The following is a 20515-nucleotide window of genomic DNA, read 5'->3' as shown; positions in this document are numbered from 1 at the left end:
ACCAATTTGGAATGAAGATACTGAATGCAGAATGATGACATGAATCTATGTAATCGGCAATTGTGGTTATGAACTGAAATCAAACTGAAAGAGAGATGATGGATGATGATATTTTGAGGATTATCTAGATCATTTAAACAGGCCGGATAATAATTAGGTAAGTGGATCTCTAGCTTGTTTTCTTCTTTCTTCATGTTGAAATGAAAGAGGTCTGCATTACAAAAATACCCCTTGCAGTAACTTTTTTTAAAAAATAAATAAAGCTATTTATTTCCTGTGAACGATTAATTGTTATAATTACAATAATCGCATTCTTTGTGTATGTGGGTAGTTCTGGTTTAGAGGCATTTAGGGTAACTGTGAATCACGTGTGTTGGATTTGCAGCACACCAAATTTTTTAGTACACTTGACTTCAAAAGAAATTGTACAAAGACAACGTGGGTAGCGCACAAATTTTAAAAAACCTGCATAAAAAGCACGCAGCTGTTTTGAAACCTCAGCAATTTGCGAGAAATGTAGCTCTTACACTCAATGAGTAAATTTTGAGCAGAAGAGCTTTAATAAATTAAATTTATTGTAAATACACGAATGTGTGAAACAAGTGTCACCCTTCTGAGGGGTGACTTTACTTAAATCACTTTACTTAAAAATGAATTTTTAAGAATAAAAATTTGAAAATTTTACCGGGGGGAGAGGATCAACGGATCCCTCTCCCCCACTCCACATCATGGAGTAAGTAATAATTTCAGATCTAGGTCGATATTGTCAATACTTAGACGTAGTAGTGACTTTCTCTTAGAACAAAAAACTGAAACCCATTATCTTTGAGATATGTTTGAAATAACCTCTTTTATAACCTCTTAATTAAGCCCTTTTTGTTTTGACCTCGAGATGGCCTTGCACATATGCATCTAATTAGGCATATTATATAAAAAGCGTTCAAAACTGTATTTGTCTTTTGTGCATTAACCCACGTAAAATTTCGTTATATACAAATGTGTGCGTGGTTGCTGATTCTGAAAATTATATGAATTTCATGTTTGCGAAGAAAATTAAAACCGTTTATTTATTTCATTTCTTTGCGTTCATAGGATGGGTGTCACCACAAATTACTACCCCGGGTGGTACCCATACTAGGCACACTAAAATAAAATTTTGTTGGAAACTTTCTTGTCCCCCATTGACGAACCATGTTTGTGACACTAGTTTGTTATCTGCAAGAAAGAGCTGTTTAGGTTTATGATTTTAGTTAATAACCTGGTTTGATTTAAGAGCATTTTCCCAAAGGTACCTTAAAATGTAAAAAAAAACTTTAATTATACGTTTTGGAATGTTTTGAAATGAAGACCGGATTCAAAAAATTCTTGCCTCTAGTTTCTCATGTTAACGCTGAAAACTCTTAAGAATTTTTGTATGCGAAATGTCTTTTAGGTCATGAAATAGAATTCATGACATCTATGCGATTCTGATTAAAATTCTGTTTGCATTTTGAATTCTCTCCTTGGCTCGTATTTTCCACTACCGTGTCGTCGAGCTCTGCTTAGCTTTCCCACACAGTGACACCCGAATCGCTGTCACTCGACGTGACCGCTTCGATCGAGCTGGGGACAGTTTAGTCACACGAGGTGACAAGCGCGGACAGTCGGGTTCATGTGCCCTTTGCCCGTCCGATAACAGCGCGTGTGTAGACCATCCAGCAGCAGGAGTTAATCAACTCAGCCCGAAACGAGATAGACTGGTTAATTAAGGAGGTGAAATGCTGTTTGCACATTTGCGTGTCAATGCAAATTAGTTATTATGCAAGGATACGAAGCTGTTGGCGAGTGGTGAACATTGCGTTGAAAAAGAAGCGAAGTAACCGGGATTGTTTCCTAAATTTTTAAGTCAGTAGATCTCTTTTTAGAAGATAGATACTGCCGTGGGGCAGGTAAATGACAGTACCTATTAAATTGAGTTTTTGAGATACTGAAAAAAATACGTTTTTGATTCTTATGAAATCTTTAGGACAAAAGGAGTGCCCCACGCCAAGAGCAAGGGCGCACCCCTGAATATCGTGGAGCCCCCCAATGAGAAAAATACCCCCCAAAGCACCTCCTCCAAAAATTTCAATGGCGCAGTCTACGCCATGACTCCTCCCCCCCCCCCCTTAGATGCGCACCCCTGAGGTAAAATGTAATGTGACGTTCCTTTCGTGCTTTACTTTCAGCGACAACTAAATAAGCGAGTTTGTGCAACAAAAAAAAAAGAAAAAAAAAGAAATCGATGGAAACATTTCCAAAATGAAAAAAAGGGGGGAAAAACGAAACATTTGCTGATACTGCTGATTACCTTTCCACGACAGTATATGTATGGATAATTTGCGCAATGTAAATGCAGGAATAAACACACAAATAGGAGAATGGAAAAAGTGTTTTTTTTAATGGAAAAGTGAACGTAATGTTAAGTGTTAGCAAATCGAGGTGAACTCTTCCATACGCCTAGCAGTACTAATCCTTAAGAGTTGACTAAATTTCAGTGAGGCTCGAACTGAACCTTAAAGCTTAAAACACCCAATCGAGCTGTAGAAAATTATGCAAAAACTCTCCCCCGTCCCCTTAAATTCCATGAAGACCCTGAAGAACAAGAGCCCGCCCCCAGAAAAACAAGAAAAATCTCCTGAAAACTACACCTGTAAAAAAAACTCAACGACTTATTCTGCATCATGACTGCTTCTACATTTGAACGAAGCAATTGCCAGTTTCGTAATATTTTGAAAGTTGAAATTTTAACTCTAACTCCAGTGGATTATCCCTAAAGTTCATTAGATAGCGTTCATTGTTGACCACTTTTTCGTTTATTCATTCTCCTAAAATGACAGTCTTTACCAGTAAAGCAGTTAAGATATTGGATTCAGTTCAGCCTTGTCGAAATAAAATATTTCCCTGCATGTGAAACATTATCAAAAAATATTACCAAATTATCATGCTATGGCACGAGTTTCATTGATGATGTGATGATGTCAGAGCGTTACTCGACCATTGAATTCGCTACTATATATATTAGGGTTAATTTTATTTTGAAAATATTCAATTTGTTGACTACCAACTGCAAGTGCTTTTCATTAAGATCGTATCAGTTTTACATACATGTATTATATTTTAGAGCGAGCATTCATTTACAATTCTCTTCATAAATGTATTTATTATTTTAGTGGGATACACCGTTTTGTGATTACATTGGTATTTGGGTGCACTTTCTCATTCCGCCGGCCTTTATATACATTTGTACTTGGCATTATTACTTCAAAAACTAGAAAGTCGTCCGTCATGATATGACGGTTGAAAATTGCTTCTACATTTGAACGAAGCCTTTGCTTGTTTGGTGGTATTTTGTTAGTTGAAATTGTAACCTTATCTCCAGCGGACTAACCCTAAACTCCAGTAGGTAGCGTTCGTTGTTGACCACTTTTACGTTTCTTCATTCACTTTAAATGACACAGTCTTACCAGTAAAACAGTTAAGTTACAGGATCGAGTCCAGCCTTGTCGCAATAAAGTCTTTCCCTGCTCCCTTAAACATTGCCAAAACATATTATCAAATTGTCATGCCGTGGCGCTAGTTTGATTGTTGAAACACGCGGGTTACTCGATCATCGGCTATTATATATAAGGGGATTAAAAGCACCTATTCTTTTGTTTTATTTTATTTTTTTTGAGCTATCAGGGCGATTGCTTATTTTAGCGGTTCCCAACCAGTGGTTTGCGATCCCTGGGGGCTCGCGAGAGGTTTTCAGAGGGTTCGTGAAAAAAAAAAATTGTAATGGCGGAGTTTTAACATGCCGGTTTCTGACGAAGTTGTGGTTTCATGCAAATGTTGCTCCGTTTTTTTAATCATTTGTCTCTCGTACATTCGATACTCTTAACATGAAAATATTTGCAAACTTCCAGACATATTTTACATTTAAATAGTTTACTCTGTCATTGAACAGTGCCGGATTTAGTGCTTCCATTTGCCAATGACAGCCCTGAAGCCATGCTGAAAAAGCTCTACTTATGAGTACTATGTCCTCAGATAAAAGAATTTGAAAGCTTTCGTTCCCTCAGAAGCTTTTGATCGGAAAGTTTGATTCAACTTGATGAAAACATTACACAGAGCATAGACGAGTGTCTAAAATATTTTGATATTTAGTTTCTTTACCATTTGAGTTCGACGAAGAGCTATCGCTCTTCTCTTGTGTTGAGTCAAAAATGCATAGAAGTGAGATCACGCTGTTGTTCGTTGCTATGATTTTCACACTATATTGACTAAAATTTACTTCAAGCTGTATTGTCGAAAAAGGGAAAAAATGCCTTAGGAAGTATGAAAAATTAATTACTATCGAAAATTTTCGAGGGTAAAAGTTTGGCAGTGTAAGGTTTACACAGCTAAAAAAAAAAAAATCAACGGAATTTTGCAACTTAATTTGCGCTGTATGCAAATGAGGAATTTATAAAATTTGTGTAGAAAATTTCTCTTGTAGTAAGTGAGCTTAAAAATATTTGTCTTGTTAAAAATTACATATTGTGTAATAATTGGAGTAAATGCGTACATTGAAAATAGACTCTTCTATTATTTTTCAATATACTCATTTTACTCCGATAGCATAATTACAAGAAAATTCTTCAGCAATCAAACGATTAATGTACGCAGTATATCTTTATCAAACAACTAGGATCTTATTCCTTTTCAAGCAGACTAACCTAGAGATCTTTCTCATTTTAATGTAAGAAAAAAAGTTCTTTTAGTTAATCTGAGAGTTCCTTGAAAGGTATTTTAAGGAACATTCTTTAATTGACTTCTAATTTAGTAATTAGAGATAAATGTACCCTAGTGTCAGAAAAATTTTAGCCCAACTTTGAACCTCATTGTTTCACAAATAGCACATTTTCAAAAAATTTTCAAAGTTGATTGTAGCTCAACACAGAATAATCATTGTGTTTATTTTTTGGTGAATTTGTTTTCATACATTTTTTAGCGATCATTTTCGTTCTTGTTATGAACTACGGAGCAGCATCATACTAAAAACAAAAAATCTCCAAATTTTGTTGTCTATGCGTGTGTGCGCGCGTGTTTTTTTTTTTTTTTTTTTTTTTGCTTGTTACTTATTACCTAGTACCCAAAGGGTTCACCAACTTCTTTCGGAGTTTGGAAGGGGTTCGTTCGCAAGGGGGAAAAGGTTGGGAACCGCTGGCTTATTTGATGTCTCGCTGACAAAGGCCTGGGCGTAGACAAATTTCTTGACGTTGGAATCCACTTCGGGATTGGTGGTTAATTGTGATGTGACCCTTTGATTTTTATGTTTCAATCATCGGAAATTCATCCGTATGTTTTACATAAAAAATTCAAATTGCTATCTAGAACTTTAAGTATTTTGAAAAATTGTTCTTCATACAAAATTCGATACAATAAAATACGCTTTATCCACTACGGCATTGAAGCAAAAAGGTAAACGTTTCACCTATAATATCTTTTCACCATAAAAACATTTCATCCAAGGATAAATCAAAAGAGTCAGAAAAATTTCGATCTATCGACCTATCCAAGTTTCTAGAAATTACCTCGATTTTTTCCGCAATTTATTTTGCTTATTTATTTAATTAGTTATTTATTTTATTTTCATTTATTTATTCATTCATTTTTATTTATTTATTACTAGCTGTACCCGACGCGCGTTGCTACGCCAACAAAAAAATACATCATTATACTGATTTTCATGACAATCGGTTGAACGGGGCAGAAGTTGCTACTCTGCAGTGCCACCTGGTGGCGAGTGGCTTCAATGAGCATATTATGCACCTTCTCCGTGGAAAAATACATATATCTAGCAATTTTCATAATAATCGATCGAGGTATCAAGTGAACCCGTGACTAAACTCAAATTTTGTACTCACGCAGTTTGCAAGATCAATCAATCGCTAAAAATATCAAATAGAAAAAGTTTTAAATACCCCCCCCCCCCCCCCCCCGTTGCATGAAAAGCCATAAAACAATAAAGAAAGAATTTATTTGTTCAAACTCAAGAAAAATGGCAACAGCTAACTTCTTATCAATGAGATCTTTCACGCGAATTAATTTCTGCAGCCGATAATTTTATTCGTATTTATCCAATGGATTGTGACTTAAATTGGAATAAAAAAGGAACTATCGATCGGATTTTTTTCGAACTGGTCTATAAACATTCCCAGTACCAAAAATAACAAACGGTGAAAGTTTCAGCCAAATCTGCCGGGTAGTTTTTGAGTTCATGGATGACATACTGACAAACATTCATTTTTATATATATAGATTTAATTTGAAGCAAATGAGTATGAAATTCAAATTATGACTTTAATGAATTAGGAGATTTCATTGAATTATTTTCATTTATTATTTATATGAATTTTTCACTATTACTCTCTCTATTTTTTATTTTTTCTTCAGCTGGTATTTTCCAGCAACTCTGTTATACTTGCTTGTCACCAGCGATACCCCCCTTACTCTAATTTTACGTAGCGTAACTAATCGAGCAGACGTAGGACTGGATAAATTAGCCGGTCCCTTCTAAGAAAATGAGGGCAAAAGTAAATAAGGCTTCGCTTTCGCTGCTTTGCTTTAGAATGAAGAACGACGATGTTATTTTCGCCTAATGACCTCTCACCGGAGAGGGGAGAGTCCCAACACACCCCTGAACTAATTTTGTTTATTTTATTGCATGCACTGGCAAGACTTTTTTTTTTTCAAACAATCCTCTACTTTTTGACCGAAACGTCTGCTTTGAAAGTTATATTGGCAGTTGAACTAATTAAAATGAATTGCTTCCAACCTTGCGTGTTACTAGCTTCTTTAGAATTTTGGGCTTTTCTTTTTTTGTTCTGTTCCGAGTTAATTTACTTTCTCTTCACTCTTTTGTCGGTTCAACTTTTTTTAGTTATTCCAGCGCACTCATTAACCCAATGAACATTTATATTTGTTGATATATGATGCTGAGTGCGTAAACACGATCCAATTACGGAATATTTCGTTTTTGCTTTGTCCTTTCATTGCTGATCACTTATTCATCATGCCATTTATTCTTCTTTCGTGCTTAAAAGCATACTTTGTACTTACTCTTACTGTAATGCTTGCGTATGTTAAAATCATTGATGTTTGCCAAAAAGGAACTGCTAATTTTGTTGTGCTAAAAAAAATGTTTCATTCTTATTTTCACATTAGCTGCGGTGTGGTCTAGGGGGGAAAATATGGCAGGACGCTTCCAGATTCTGACATATGGAAGATGTCCCCCCCCCCAAACTACTCACTGGACATGAGTGAGCAAGTGAATGTAATTCAATGTAATCAAAAGCTTTAAATAATTTTCCAAATTTTTTACAATAGAAATTTAAAAAGAAAACCAGTCATAATTTTTGAACAGGGATAGTGTAAGATATTGATAGTTTCCTAATACTAAATAGTTTTATGCGACGAGCTTTCTTAGACATTTAGGTTAGAGAAGACTTGCAACTTTTCTTTTTTCTTTCCAGGACTCCGGAGTCAGACTGATTTTGAGGTAAAGGACTCGGAGTTGGAGTTAAAGGCTCCAAAGTTTCCGGAGTTAGAACCGGAACTTGAGTCGATCATTTTTCTTTCGACTTCACAGTCGTGATGTAAACAATCGAACTAGTTCCGAAAATAAAACTAAACTGTAGGGGAAAAAAGACTAAAGGTTTTCATTAAATCTGTGAAGGTTTCTTCTTCTTCTTCTTTTTTTTTTTTTGCCTCTGATCCTACTTTTAGTTTGAATGGATTTTCATCACCATGATTTGAAAAGGTAAAAAGTCTGCCAATTTTTGAGAGTAAAATGGATCCTATGTAATTTTGAAAATTATTGCGATCTCAAAAATCAGGTTTTCCCCCTTCTTTCACTTTTTAAAAGCCTTTTCAACGGCATCGTTTTTCACCCCCTTTTTCTTCATTTAATATCTCGAATGCTATTATATGGTATCACGCGAGGAGAAAGTTTCAGTTAAATGGTGAATATAAAAGCAATTTTCGCATTTCAAAACACTTTTGCCCTGCATTGAAGCCGCCCCAATAATTTAGGTAATTTACGAAAATGCAATAATGATAGGGGGGATTGTAAACGAAAAATCCAACCGCACTTTTAAAAAAAAAATCATTTGCAAAATTGCCTATTTATATCTCTCGGGTATTATTTTTTGATAGCAATTTCCATCCTTTCGGCTCGAGAGCGATTCAACAGGTAGCAAAGCGTATGGAAGTGTAGGGTTACCACAGGAAAAATGTGCGCCAAAGATTTGATGGCGGCCTTTTTAAAGTAAAAATGATGCGCTCTTAAAGGAACCTAAAGAAATATTTAAAACATCGCAATAACAGTTGAATCTCGTTTCAGTGTAAATTCTGTAGAAACGAAGACTTCTGTAATTTCTAAAATATACGGCATAGGATCAATGTTTTTTGACGAAATTTTGATGCAGGAGCTCCCAGAACTCAAACTTTTGGCAAGGGATTTCAAATTTTTTTTAAGTAGCGGCAAAATGGATAAATAATAGCAAAATATATAAAATAGCCTCATAATTCAGTTTTATCTTTTTAAAATCAATGAATATTTGGTAGTAACAGATGTGAACATAATTTTGTAACAGATGTGAACATTATTTAATAACACAAATACTATTAAACAAAAAAAAGGGAGGGCGATTGAGAGTTGACTTACCGGATTATAGCAAATTGTCCCCAATATAAAATTACAAAGTTGAGTAAGTAAACTAATTTGGGTAAATAAAGCAAGAACGTTTGCTATATAATCTTTTCCCCAAGCTTTTTATTTGAAAGCATTAAAAAAACTGTAAACATTTATTTCATAACAAGGAAATATTTATACTTTTATAATCATTGCCAAAAAAAAAAAAAAAAAAAGAAAGAAAGAAAGAAAAGAAAAAGGAAGAAGAAATGTAACAAACAAATAACATTTAAAAACCAGGTAAAATATTTTATTCTCAGTAGTCATTTATATCAAAGACAAAAATTGCAGCTGCTGTATTTCTCTTTTTGGGCGAAAACGTCTTTCTTATTTCACAGATTTCATAAGATGAGTTTACAATTTTTTCATTCACTTTTGTCCGTAAAGATAGTTTTCTTCATCTCCCGAATTTGAAATTCCGAGAAATCAAGTAATCATTCTCGTTCCAAAGAGTTGATGATGTTAAAAATCTTCAAAACACTTATTTACGAGTAGAATACCCAAGACTGACAAAAATCATTATGTGTGAACTAAAATATATTTTAAAAGATTTTATATAACTTTAATTTGATTCTATCAAATGCAGTTATTTGACTCAAATTTATTTAATGTTAAAACGGTTTTTCCTACCGACATATAATGAATTCTTTATCACTGGAGATTAAGGCAAAAAACGTGAAAATGCATTTTAATTCATTTTTAGTTTAATAATACTTGAGAAAATTGCTGACATTTAAACCATGAAATAGCAGGATAAGGATTTAATATACGTGATTTTCGGGGTTTTTTTTTTTTTTTTTTTTTTTTTTGCATTTATGCGATGCTTGTAGTTTGCTACCTCTTTTTTTACTTCAAATTTTATCGTATAAAATGAATCTAAATAAAAGAAACCATAGTGTTATATACCTATCTTCTATTTTGTAAGAGATTATGTAGTTCTACTAGTTAATTTATTGCGTTAACTCTGAAAATGATATCACAAAAATCTCAGCCAACTTCCAAAACTAATTTCTGGATGTGTCAATTCTGGCTCTGGATCCGAAAATTTTGTGCAGGAGTTTTTCATTTATTTTTACACCCATGCAGATAGAGAAATAGACAGATAGATAGATAGAAAGAGAGGTATATAAATAGATGAATAGATAGGTAGAAAATGGTAATTGTTAGATAAATCAATTGATCGAAAGGATATAATGTAAAACATATATTGATAGGATAGTCTTAAATAGATGGATATAGATCGATAGATTTTAAGTTATGTATAGACTGATTGATAAATGGATATATATAAATCAGGGTTGGGTTTTGGACTGTCCAAAACTGGTTTAGGACAGGTCAGGTGATTTTTACCGTCTTAAACTGTCCAAAAGTATGCTAAAGGGGTGTAATCTAATCAATTCCTATTTACTGCAATATTTGTAATATGCATGAATATCTGGATATTAATGAGGTTTAATTAATGAGTATTTGATGATATTTTTTTCAAATGTTTTTAAAAATATCTTTAAAAAAATTGCCAATAACTTTAATACATAAAAACTTCTTTACTTAACAGTTGGCAGAGCTTTGAAAGGAAATTCACGATACTACCAAGACAACTAACTTCATTTCCATTTATAACTCAAAGGAGTGTTATTAAACATGCAATATTTAGGTGCAAAAAAAAAAAAAAAAAAGCGCTTTATTTTTTTTTAGTGGTTTGTGCAAATAAGTTTTACATGATGTTTTAGCGAAAATTATTTTTTAAATCATAGATAGAACGAGAAATTGATGATGAGAAACACTTTTATAACTTATTGCATCTAGGTCATTTATTGCACTATATTTTGAACACTTTCTTTTGCACACATGCAAAATGTTGGAAAATTTGGTTTATTGGTAGGAAAAAAAAAACTCATGGATACGAACTGAAATTTTCAATGAAAAATTTTAATTTCTACGTAACTTGTAAATTAAAATCAGCTGTTTAAATAAGTTACATATATATTTATACTTGAACTTTCACATTGAATAAATGTATTAAATTGTCAAAAAATATATAGATAACCTTGACATATTTTGTTCAGTTTTTGATATTTTCTCACAAAATATAGTTTTTCATAAAGTAATTTTGGACACTTTCGGAGACAAGGGTTTTGAATAGGACGGTAAAAACCTTGTCAACCCTGCTTTCATTTCATAAACATTATCGAAATTTGGTTACTCTATTATCAAATAAATAAATAAAAATAAACTCAAAGCATAAAATTGTAAAATGCAATAAGGATTTCAAGCATACAAATTGAGAATTTAGTCAAGAATTCAACTTCTATGTAACTAGATCAAAATCAACTACATAAATAAGTTGAATGTTCACTTTGAAAAATGTCAATATAAAACATTACTTTGATACATTTTATTCTGCTTTGGATGCTTTCTCACAAAATACAATGTTTCTTAAAATATTGTTTTGGACACTTTAGGGACAGTTTTGGACACAAGGGTTTTGGACAGGACGGTAAAAACCACGGTTTTTACCATAGTGTCTAAAACCTTACCAACCCTGATATAAATAGTTAGATATCGATAGATAGATCGATAAAAGTAGATCAATAGAAATTGGGAAATGACATAGACATATAAAGCGATAGATATATATAAATAAATAGATAAAATGATAAATGGATATACATAAATCGATTGATATAGATAAATAGATAAAAGAAATGAATATAAATTGATAGACAAGTATAAATAAATAAATAGACTGATAAAAATTTATCGATAGATAAATTGACAATGGATAGTCAGCTAGATATATATAGATAAATAGATAGATAGATGGGAAGAGAAATGATCAAATATATAAATAGATGGACAAAAAATGGATAGCTAGATGAACTGATGGATAGATATATATAAATAGGTCGATTATTTTCTGTTGAGGATTTTTTGATTAGTTTTGTTTCTTCATGGGAGGGGTTTTACCCCCTCCCCTCCTCCCTTTCCCTTTGCTGCGCCACTGCATGACACTGCTGTCACAGAGTCAAAACAAATTCACGCTCGAAAGCGGACAAATCCTTTTCTCTCGTGCTTACTAAAGCTTTAAAAGCGATAATAAGCCAAATGTTGAGGACCGATATGAGCGACAAACTTTTTAGAGTTTAGTATCGGCGGACCAATAAGCATCCTCCGTTGACGAAAACGTCATCGGAAGCCGCGAGGTGAGAAGGGAGAAAGAGGAAAGACTGAAGGAAACATCATCAAAACCATCAATAAAAAATGAAAAAGAGAGGAGGAAAAAGATGGAGGGGAGAGGGGGGTTGGAACACCAACTTTCGAGCCGCCTCTCTACCTTTTCATATTTCGAGTTTAGCACTTGGCGGCTATAGACCGCTACTCTGCGTCGCTGCGGTGTAGTAGAGGTGTAAGTAGAAAGCAGGCAGGTAGGAAAACAGCGGCACATTTTTATGTTTGCGCCGACCTGTTATTTTTCCAATTTAACAACTGAATTATCCATGCAATTTTTATACTACTTCAGTGGCAACGTGTTGTGTGGCTGTGTGTTTGTTTACGTTGAAAGAAAAATTGGCATCTCAGGAAAGTTTATTTTGTGCAGATACTGAAACTTTTTATTTACTTTTGACACGTTCTCAATCAATCTTCACCCAGTGATTACGAGTCTGTGTTTTAGCTGTGTTTACGTAATGGGAGTAGTAGCTGTGAATACCGGTAAGTCGCTTACAGTACTTTCATTTAAATATTAATACTGTTGTCATTAATATTTTTTCCCCTACATTTTTAGAATTATTCTTCGTTCTCTGTTTGTATCCACAGTATTAGTCAAAATATATACCTTTTTTTTCCTCTCTGAAATGTGAAAAATTGTTCAGCTTTCTAAAAAAACCCCATTCTCATCTTTTTTTTCTTCTTCATACGTTTTTACGATTAAAATATCGTAGTTTGCATCATGGCTTAAATTTTAGCAAAAAAAAAAAAAAGTAGAGGAGCCTTATACTCTACAGGACATATTTCATTGTGTAAATAAGCCTGAATTCCTTAGAATATGCAAAAAATCACTTACAATTACCGTTATCACTTACAAGCTCCGTTGAAAATTAAACCTAGATTTGTATAAAAGTTTTTTTTACAACAAAACAGATTTTAAAAAATCATTATATTTATTTAAATGTTTTAAGACTGCTAAATTACGTATATTTTACGTTACTGATTGTTGCATCTGTTTATGTGATCCTGCATCAGAAATTGCAAACGACAACTTCTAAATCATGTTTCAATTCGTTCTAATAGTTAGCAGGCCTGTCATTTAGGGGAGTTCAAGGGGTGGGGGATCAATTATCCCCGTCCTCTGTCTTTGGAAAATTAATGTATTTACACGTAAGTAAACGTGTTTTGCTGTTTTTTTTTTTTTTTTTTTTGGTATAATTTACATTGATCACATACCCATTGCCCCCCCCTGGAAAAACTTGAAATATCGAGCCTGATGGTTAGTTTAGAGAAAAGGTTGTACAAAAGCCGATTTTCCCTTGCAGATACCAATATTATGGCAATTTAAATTCTATTACGAGCTACTCAGTATTTTTTGAGCAAGAAAAGACGTTGCATCGTAATTTATCTTAGAACAAATAAATTTAGTATGGAAAGCCATGTGGCTCCGAGTTTCTGAATTTCCATGAAAATTAGGCAATGATTTGAGAAACAAATTCAATTTTTCTTTCATTGTTTTATTTTCCTTCACAACATAAGGCAGCATGTTCCTACTCCAAAACATGTGCATGCAAATTTTGTTTTTACTAATGTGTCTCGTATTCACGATAAGTTCAAAGAAATTTAGTGTAGACATTCGCAACTATTTACCATTTAAATGCAGTAGAGGGACCGACCAGTGAATTAACAGCTGGTAGTATAATTTTTGAAAATTAAAGCTTTAAATTTTTTTCTTAAATAATTGGCAGTAGTAACGTTCTTTGATACAATTTTAAAATGCTGTATTTATCCACTGTTGGGGGGCCGGTCATTCACTAATTTGGCGTTCACTTTTTTTTTTTTTTCATTTCTATCTCCCCAAAAATCTGATGTAGAACTGTAAAAACTCTTCTAATTTTTTAGAATGTCAATTAAAATTCTTTTACTGTGACGTGCCAAATGCTAGTTTTTAAGATATTACGAATGTTAAAAAATTAAATTGCTCTTGTGGTCTTTCACTGTTCGGTCTACCTTATTCTTTAAGATTCGATTTAATTTTCCAGAACGATGAACACGACTTTTTACTAAGGTTTTTCAATAAATGCAAAGTCTCATTTTACATCACATCAGTGGCAGAAATGAGTGGCATCATGCCAGAATTAAGATACTTATAAAATTTGATACACTGTTGTCTTGACGAAATTACTAGTTGTAGGAAGTTTCCCTGCAGATTTCCAGTACCTTGCGGGAAAGAAAGTTTTAAAACTCTTCAAGGAGTGGGAATTGATTTGGATGGGCTGATGAAGTTGAATTTGTGTACTGCATAAACTGTTCTAAAAGTTTCAAATAAATTTTTCAATCCGGTGTATTTTATGAATGACTGTGTGAACGTAATTTTTTTCAAACGCTTTTCTCACGAAACTGTTATTTTTGAGTTTGTGTAGTCTCAAGTTTGAAACTTTTTTTAACCAGTAATTTGAAAAATTGACAGTCCGTCCCTAAATTTCGAATGAATTTTTCAATTAGTTAGGATGTTATGAACGATTATGAGAGCTTTTATTTATTTATTTATTTATTTATTTATTTATTTTCAAACGCTTTTTTCTCCCGAAACTTATTTTTGGGTTTGTGTACTTGCAAGCTTTCATCTTTTTAAACCAGTAACTTTAAAAACTGACAGTCACTTTCCTTACATAATTAAAATATAAAAACTTATTTAAATGGAAAAAGGTGAAAATCTGACAACCGGCTAAAGTTTTCCGCTGACCGGTGCCGGTTCACCTGACCAGCACAGTAGTAGCGAATCCCTGTCCTATAATGAAAGATAATAAACTTCGCTTGAGCGTATAAATATTTCAACAATAAAACTACATTTCAATTATGTAAAAAGTTTTGTTACTAATAGATGTTTGCAATACAACTTTAAATAATTGCTAGAGACGTACCGAGTAGTACTTTTGCCGAGTACCGAGTACTCGGCGTTTCAGTACTCGGCCGTGTACCGAGTTCCAATTATGTTTTAAGAAGAACCACCGACACACACGTGACGAATTTTGAACTCATTAGAATAGACCTCCATGTCCAAATAATAGTTTTTAAAACAAAATTCTAGCTGAAATTTGCATTTTTAAAAATTTTGTTTGTGTCAATTATATCAATCTATACTTCTAGTCTGCCAAACGTAAATAATTTTTAAAAGCTAATGAAACAACATTAGAAGCACAAATGTGCAGGAGCACTGCAGGCACGTGTTTCTGCATCACAAGGAACATCTTTTTCAGTGCATAAAATGTGAGCTAATGAATAAAAAAATCCGACTTTTGTCAGATGTCTTTAAATCCATAAGCTCACATTTTGTGCATTGAAAAAAGCATTCCTTCTAATGCCAAAACACGTGTCTGCAGTGTTCCTGCACATTTGTGCTTTTAACGTTGTTTTATTTTTTAGGAAAAGGTATTTTTATGAATCTTATAAATAATTTTGTTTGTGGCAAAAATCCATTTAATAATATAAAAATTTCATATTTTCTGTACTTACCTTTTTTGCCCCACTTTTAATAAATAATTTTCATTAACTTTGGGGCATAAAATATAAGATTTACTCCATTGAAGCATAACAAACTTCATTATTCTCAAAATTTGAATTTGAATTGTAAATGATTGCAGTATATTATATGCTTGCAATTTTTTTATTAATTGTAAAATCTGCTTTGAACAATATTCATTTTTTTACAACTACTCGTTTTGGTCGAGTATCTGATCAAAATTTAGCCGAGTACCGAGGAGTTACCGAGTACTCGGTACGTCTCTAATAATTGCTATTAAAACATGTGTTTTACCCAGCCCCAATCATCACGAATATTGTTATAAAATTTTATTTAAAATGTCATATTCGTGATCTCACCAACAAAATTATTCTGATACGGCACAAATTACTTTTCATCCTTCAGTTATTTCAACAGATACTACTTGCACAATTCCAATGACGATGAAATTGCTTCACGCAAGTTTTTCAACTAGAAGAACCTGAAATGACTGTCGAATATATTTTTCCGATAGGTCATTAGTTCCTCGTAGGAAATTAAAGCAGAAACTCAGTGGCAGGTTATTGCAATAAATAAGACTATTCTTTCGAACAATTAATATATAATTCTTATATATAGAAAAAAGCCGATGATCGAGTAACGCGCGTGTTTCAACAATGAAACTCGCGCCACGGCATGATAATTTGATAATATGTTTTGGTAATGTTTAACATGCAGGGAAAGGCTTTATTGTGACAAGGCTGAACTTGATCCGGTAACTTAACTGCTTTACTGGTAGGACATTCACTTCAGGGGAATGAAGAATCAAAAAAGTGGTTGAAAATTAACGCTATCCACTGGAGTTTAGGGTTAATCCACTGAAGTGAAGGTTATATTTCAACTATCAAAATATCGCCAAACAGGCTATGGCTTCGTTCAAATGTAAAAGCAATTTTCAAACGTCATACCATGACGGGTGATTGTCTAGTAAGCGTAATAATAAAAAGCGTTTGGGAAAACTAACATTGGGGTTTGAGAGGATTAACCAAAAGTAAACTTGATTTGAAATCAATTTACATTAATGTTTCAATACTTTAACAAATCTTTCGGGGACAGCATCTTCCCGCGTTCCTTCCCAGTTGCAGCACCGCTAGCATTAAATGTATGCACAGTAAAACCTCGTTTAACCGGCCCCCGTTAATCCAGATCAATTTTGTACAGTTAAAAAAAATTATATTCACTTAAATAGCAATTCTAAAAGCTTACTTAATAAGACTATCTATAGAATAGTAATCAGCACCTAACTTGTTCCTTACCTTTTGGTGTTTTTCCTGTTGTTGGGTCAGTTTGTAATAAATTTATTTAAAAACCTGCGCTAAAGAAATAAGAGGGAATGACATTGGTTAAATGGGGGGGGGGTTACAAAAGAACCGACTCTTTCTATTGTTGAATTCGGTTAAAAATGTTACTCCGGTCATAATAACGAATCGATTGACACCTTATTCATCAAAATCGAACGAATAGTTTAGGCGCTATGGTGGAACATACGTTGATACAAATACTGTCAAAATTCAAAAAAGTATCTCCTGATATTGTTGAAGTCGGTTACCCGGGTTATAATAACGAATCGATTGACACCTTATTCATCAAAATCGGAATATTTTAGGCGCTAGGTAGAACATACGTAAATACAAATATAGACTTCTAAAATTATAACCCTTCCTTTTGACTTCGCCGTAGTCGGGTAAAAAACAAAAGGAATTGATTTAGTGTTGTTGTTACTATTATTATATATTCTAATTCTAGCTTTCATTTTAGAAAATTCAGTTAGTTTTATTTTTCCTCATTGAAGGAGCTACAGAGTTTCAGTTTCAGTCCGCTGAACAGTAAACTTACGATTACAAACCGTTATTTATTACTGTTAAAAGTGATTTATTATTGTTAAAAGTCCATTCGTTTTTTTTTTTTATTTATTTATTTTTTTTATTATTTTTAAAGGTTAACCGATCTGCATCATTTCTTATTCCGAAACAAAAAACAGCCATCTTCCACAATGTATTTTTTTTAATTTAAAACTGAGACGTTTTTTTCCCCTTGAAACTAAAAGTACGTCCACAACTGAAAAGGAATTATTCGTTTTTGTTTATAGTTACGCTTGGGCGATTTTAATGAGAGGGTGTGTTTGTTTAATGTTATGCAAACGTATCTACTCTTACGTTAAAGGAGCTCTTGTAAACAATACACAACAATCTTCCACAAAGTATATATATCTCATAAAAAAGTGATACATTTTATTTATTTATTACTATTATTATTATTTTGAAAAATTCAAGTCTAAGCACTGCTGGAAAGAAATTATTTGTTTTTATTTATAAATACTTACTCTCTTGGATTGATTTTAATGAGGGGGTGTATGTGTTTAATGTTATGCTTACGTACCTGCTCATGCGTTAAAACAGATTTATTATTAATGAATGGCGACTCGACTCGAAGACATTTGTTTGTATTTTTCTCTCTCCTAAACTCTTCCGAGTCATTTATCGTACTTAAAAAGCGTAAACTGTTTCAAAACTTTATATTTTTAAACAGAGCTCATTTTATTGTTTTGAGAAGAACGCTGCCAAAAAAAACCGTACGTACCAATAGAACTTAATTGGAGGTAAGAGAAAATTGTAATTTATTTTCACAGAGTAAATTCTATTCATTTCTTCTCTAAAATAAATGCATTAAAAAACGGTTAAATTTACTTTTATGGTGGAACGTTTATCATTTTGTTTATTTGAGATCTTGCTTGATGTTTAAAGTTGACAACTTTTCTAGAGTCGATAGCATTTTTAGAACTTCGTTATGCGTTTTCCTTTGCCATCGTAAATTTCTTTAAATATCTGTTTTTGCTGGCCAGAACTTTTTTCGAAACTTCCATTCTCGCAAATAAGAACACTGTTCTTATTTTTGTTTATGGTTCTTAGAATTTTGCGAATTATCTGTTGTTAGGGTTTTAATGACTAAGTTTTTTAAGCAGATCGAAGAAAAGGGATGGTCAAATCTTGACTAGGGGGAGAAATTCGTTGATTTAACTTCTAAATAAATAACTTCGTATTACATTAAATTATAAAAGTAATAGAGAGAAAGTTTAAACCATTTCAAATATTCTGTTAGTCACAGGGTTGACGTTTTCTAACTTTTCTGAATTTTTTTTGAGAAACTTTCAGACTTTAAATCATTTAAAATCTAGCCTTCCTCAACTTTTTCCTTTTTTGTAAAGATAAATTGCACCAAGCCAGGTAGGCTTAGCCAACATTGCGCGCTAAAACGAATCCCCTCCCCTTTTTTTCCAAAATTTTTTTGTAAATTCTTCAGTGAGCTACTACTAAGTTACAAAATGATAAAGAATGGTCAGTAATCTGTTGCAAGAAAATTATTTTAACAAACATGTATCTATACTTTTAAAGTAGTCTGCATTGTTCATATCATTTTTAAAAGATAGATCTGAATATCGTGTAGTTTTCTTTCTTCCTTTTTTTGAAACATTTGCGTTTTATGTATTTTCTTACACTTTTTGTACATATTGCCAGGCCTGGTTCAGTAAAAAAAAGCTGTAAATTAATCAAATATTTTTCCATATTCAGGTATCTTTTAAGTTTTTTTTTTTTTTTAATCATCAATTATGCATTCTGTGTTTTTTTACTATTTCCTTATGATAGCTTATGCCTCTTTTTTTTTCCTTCTTCACGATGTATTTGTCTCTGAGAAACAACTACTCAAGAGAATCATTCCCACAGGCGGCGAAAGATTCCTCTTCCAGATAATATTCGATATCCATTATCGCTCAGGGCGACTCGCTTAGTTGGACACAAAGAATCGCCAATTTGGCGATATAATAATAAGAAGAAAAAAAAGAAACAATCGCATCAAAAACAACGCCTCAGTCATCACAACAGAGTTTTGGCAATTTGGCGTGAGAGCGTTTTGCCAAGCTAAATGAACCGCATGATTGCGATGGTCCACCAATTTCGGAAAGATATTTTTTTTCTTACTGTGCTTCACCGCTTATTAATATTTTATTTATTTGTTGCCAAGGAAAATAAAAAAGGATTAAAAGATTACGGGGAGTTAGCATTGTACAACGTCACACGGTATGTGTGTGTGTGAACAAAATAGGGGAGGTGATATTTCGAACTCGATCCCTTTTGTAGGGCTGGTATATAAGCATCCTCACACGACCTGCTAAACTCGAAGCTCCAGATATTCTCTCAGTCAAAACTTGCTCCGAAAAGAAGTGTTTGTTTTTCAGTGAAACAGGTTTTCGGAAAGAGTTTTAAAGAATTTAAGAATCGTGTTCTAAAAGAAAGGTAGAAAAGAGAAAGAAATTAGGTTTTGCTTAAGGCTTAAAATTCTTTTTTTGTCTGAGCTTAAAATAGTAATTAGTACGTTAAGGTGTTTACCTGCTCGTGAAAGATTTATAATTAAAAAGGACTAAGAGTATGAATTCTGCCGAAAGCAAAAATTGCTAAGGCCTCGTTGATAATTAATTTCTGCTACAACTCTATAGAATCATAATAATATTTCATATAATTTTCTTCATTGGGTCATTATGCGATTTGGATAGCGAAAATTTAGTTCGTAACCAGAGGTATTGCAAGGGTTTTCATTCAAGGTATGAAAATACTCGTTGAAATACCAAGTTGCCAATGTAATTTTCGCGAAGCGGTATTACAAGGCGTGAAAATGCTCCTTGAAATGCCAAGTTAAATCTCCAATGTAATTTTTGTCAATGCCCAGTTGAGTTGCTAATGTAATTTTCACTATGCAGCATTTCAAGGCGTGAAAATACTCCTTGAAATGCCAAGTTAAGTTTCCAATGTAATTTTCGTCAATGCCAAGTTGAGTTGCTAATGTCGTTTTCGTCAATGGTCATTATGCGATTTGTTTAGCGTAAATTCAATTCGTATCCGGGATATTGCAAGTATTTTTATTTGAGGAGGGAAAATACTCCTTGAAATGCTTAAAAGGAGTGATTTCTTTTTTTTTTTTTTTTTTTTTGAGAATTGAAATGTATGAAAACAATG

The 20515-nt window shown here is 32.9% G+C and overlaps 1 protein-coding gene across 1 annotated transcript in view; it reads left to right on the top strand.

Annotated features, from left to right (window-relative positions):
* Positions 1-12104: 12104 nt before the first annotated feature.
* LOC129222603 (uncharacterized) overlaps positions 12105-20515 on the top strand; it is a 156344-nt gene continuing 147933 nt past the window's right edge. Inside the window, exon 1 of the mRNA XM_054857118.1 lies at positions 12105-12448. The gene's annotated coding sequence lies outside the window, so the exon portion shown is untranslated. The remainder of the gene's footprint in view (positions 12449-20515) is intronic.

This window comes from Uloborus diversus, chromosome 5 (genome assembly GCF_026930045.1).
Source record: "Uloborus diversus isolate 005 chromosome 5, Udiv.v.3.1, whole genome shotgun sequence".
In the NCBI taxonomy this organism is placed as follows: Eukaryota; Metazoa; Arthropoda; class Arachnida; order Araneae; family Uloboridae; genus Uloborus; species Uloborus diversus.
This window is presented reverse-complemented; position numbering and strand designations above follow the sequence as displayed.